Genomic DNA, 3,488 nt, shown 5'->3' with positions numbered 1-3,488 from the left:
GCCTAATATTGTTTAGACGGACCCATTCAACTATTAAACGCTGAAAGGCATATACATTTTCAGAATCACAATATACAATACACTTTTTAAGTTTAAATGCATCTTTCTCCAAACAATATTTTCATATGCACAAGCATATTTCTATAGCCAAGTTTGTTTAGAGCCATGTAAAAGAGAAATGAACATCAATATTTATACAGTCAATCCCTATGTATCAATATTTGTTAGTGAGCCCCTTTCATAACACTTATAATGCAAGTAGTCCATTCCTCTGGTGTCTAATCAGCCTAATGTGCTGCTTCCAACCGATGATGACACGTGCTGGCCTATTGCACATATCAGTCTTTGAACTGTTTTGTAATTGTTTTTAACAAAAATGTATTGTAGTGAAATATGTAACAATGACATGGAAAGCATAATTCACAGTTAGACAGGTACCCTGTTAGAGTAAGACATATGATGTGTAATATAGACGGACCCTCCTGAAGGTGTTTCTATTTGTAACTGTTTAAATTGTGCCTCTGTAAACAAAACTGTTGTTTAATGTTTGATTTTAATGAAACCGAAATGTATTGTAATAGTTGAAAACAGCAAACAGAATTAACAGATAAAATATGAATAAATGGGCCACATTACAGCCTCTAAAAGAAAGTAATAGGACCATCATAAAGACAGCTTTGCTACTAAAATTATTATTATAACTTGTAACCTTACATGTGTGACTTTAATGTTTTGTTACATTACATACCCTTGTTTGGTTGCTCAAACTGACAAGTTATTGCATTGAAGAAATAAGCTTCTTGAGTATGAAAAGTACAGACTACACATTCAAGTCAGCTCAGTTTTATTGTCATTCTGTTATATGTGGGGCATACAAAGAATGATATGTCTCACAGGACCACGGTGTTACACATTTAACACATAACTTAAACCAGGGCTCTCCAACCCTGCTCCTGGAGAGCTACCGTCCTGAAGATATCAGTTCCAACCCCAATCAAACACACCTGTTCCATCCTATCAAAGTGTTCAGGGTTGCTGGATAAATACAGACAGATGTGCTGAAGAGGGGTTGGAGCTGAAGTCTGCAGGATGGTAGCTCTCCAGGAGCAGCGTTGGAGATTACAAATAACATTACACATAACTATACATATATATTATATAAACACATTTAAACTGACTAAGTCTAACCAATGAGCTAAGAATTAAGCTAACAATTCCTACCTGCAAAATATTCAATTTTCAATTGTATTTATATAGCGCTTTTCACAATTATCATTGTTGCAAAGCAGCTGTACATACATCATAATTTTAAAAAAGTATATGATATTAAGACACATGGTATTATTTCTCAATGCAATGTACACTGATGAAACTGAAATAAATGTTATCTTGGATTGTCAGAAACGGTCAATTATTTAATTGAAGTATATTTAATCTAGGTATATTATTATTTTAAATATTGTTAAATTACAATATACCAGAACAGTTTGCAATAATACCAAAACGTATGAAAAGAATATATTTGTTCAAGTTAAAGTATGGTAATTGTTAGTTGTCATCAGGTGGATTGCCCATCATCACAAGCATCTGGCTGAACTGGGAAGAGCATCAGGCCACAACCCGGAGCTTGGACTGGCGACCTCTGGTGTCTTCGGGAACTCCAGGACGGGGCATGGAAAACAAAACAAACTGATATTAGTGTAGAGGCCGCTCATAGAAAGTGTAACAAAGTTACACATTATGATAAAAGAGAAACATACAAAGAAACTGCATAGATAAAATAGGTTTGTATAGCAGACAAGGATGTTACAGCAACTAATGAAGCATAATTGAAACCAGTGACCCTGAGCTACATATGCTTACATATAAGGCCTTAAATGCTTTTAAGGTTTTTCTGTAATAAACACAGACACAACAACTTGAAGTGTGTAAACTAATATTGCTTACAACAATATAAGGCTGAATAATCATGTGTGCACAGGAAAATAATTTTAAATAAGCATTCATATATCCACCTGTGCAGTACATAGCTTGGTGCGCTTCAAGGCAGGTTGGTCCAAGTATATTTTGCCAAACAACTCCTTTGTTAATGTATGCAGTCAGTGTAACAAGCAGATTCAGCTTCTGGTTTATTGATTATTATGTTGTCATCCAAATCAGCATCTGTCAAGCTTGTGAATCAACACAGGCACATAATATGTTAAGGGCAAACATGCAAAGAAGAAAATCTTCAACAAGAGTGGCTTGTATTAGTAATATCTGAAATAAGACAATTATTTTCGCTTAAAATGAATTTTGTATCAATGGCTATTCCAATGAAAAATCCTAGAATGAGCTAGGACTGCTCGATTATGACAAAAAACATAATCCCGATTATTTTGGCCAATATTGAGATCCCGATTATTTAACACAATTACTCATTAACTTTTAAAACGACATAGAAAATAAATAACTTTGCTTTTAAACTGTGAATTCAACTGAAAAATAAATGTAAAGAAATAGCACAACTGAACCACTGTAAAGGAAAGGGGTGCGCTGTGGATTTATACCACAAGAAAAGAGATGATCCTTGCAAAATGGAATGTGGCACAATAATCGTTTTACCTCGATTATTTTGTTTTTGTAATTGTTGAAGGTCAAAATTGACGATTACGATTAATTTTCAATTAATTGCACAGCCCTAGAATGAGCGACAGATCAACAAGATTTGAGAATATTATTTAATATGTTAACTTGGAAACACTGCGAACCCCTTTACCTCTTGCAAATACAGCGTATTCCTGTTAACATAACTCACCTCGCTGGCCACTCTATCTGTGCAAGCCTGACTGACTGACTGTCTGTTGCCCTAAGCCATTTTCCCAACGAAACTATTTCTCATTCTCTTCTTCTGCGGTTTCTCTTCTTGTATTTTTCGGTGGCAGGTTTTGCTTCTTCCGTGTGCGTTTACCTTGCGTCAATATCTGTGGCTTATGAGGTAAACTCACTGTAAGCTTAACGTAGTGTTTGGGTCACAACATCATGAATAATTCAAATAAAACTAAGGTGTGTTGTCATGTTGACACTGGCTGTCGTAAGTGCTTGTATATGGAACGCCATTAAGGCCAAAACGTGTGAAACTAACGTGTTAACACGCAATTACGCGTTAACACGTGTTAACGCGTAATTGCGTGTTAACACGTTAGTTTCACACGTTTTGGCCTTAATGGCGTTCCATACTTGTAATCCTTCTTATGACTATTAATGCGGTGATGCGCGCCTTCGTTTTATTGTGATTATTCATTAATGTGTAGACGTGCACTGACCTAGCGGTTACGACAGCCCAGCTCACCAACTTCGCAACTTCCTTTAGAGGAGGAGCTCTTAACAACGGTGACGAAGAAGAACGTCAATCTTTATACGCTTGTGCCATCTAGTGGTTATTTGTGGTAACGATTAGACATGTAATACACAAATGAAACATTTACATTAGAACCATAAACGCAAAG

General features: G+C 35.7%; 1 long non-coding RNA gene across 1 annotated transcript; it reads right to left on the bottom strand.

The window, feature by feature from the left end:
- Positions 1–1,314: 1,314 nt before the first annotated feature.
- Positions 1,315–3,080, bottom strand: LOC130549518 (uncharacterized). Its single transcript, XR_008962212.1, has 2 exons — positions 2,798–3,080; positions 1,315–2,171 (listed from the first exon to the last, which is right to left on the bottom strand). It is a non-coding gene; the product is annotated as an uncharacterized LOC130549518 (long non-coding RNA).
- Positions 3,081–3,488: the final 408 nt, after the last annotated feature.

Source organism: Triplophysa rosa, unplaced genomic scaffold (genome assembly GCF_024868665.1).
Source record: "Triplophysa rosa unplaced genomic scaffold, Trosa_1v2 scaffold126_ERROPOS923952, whole genome shotgun sequence".
Lineage (NCBI taxonomy): Eukaryota > Metazoa > Chordata > Actinopteri > Cypriniformes > Nemacheilidae > Triplophysa > Triplophysa rosa.
This window is presented reverse-complemented; position numbering and strand designations above follow the sequence as displayed.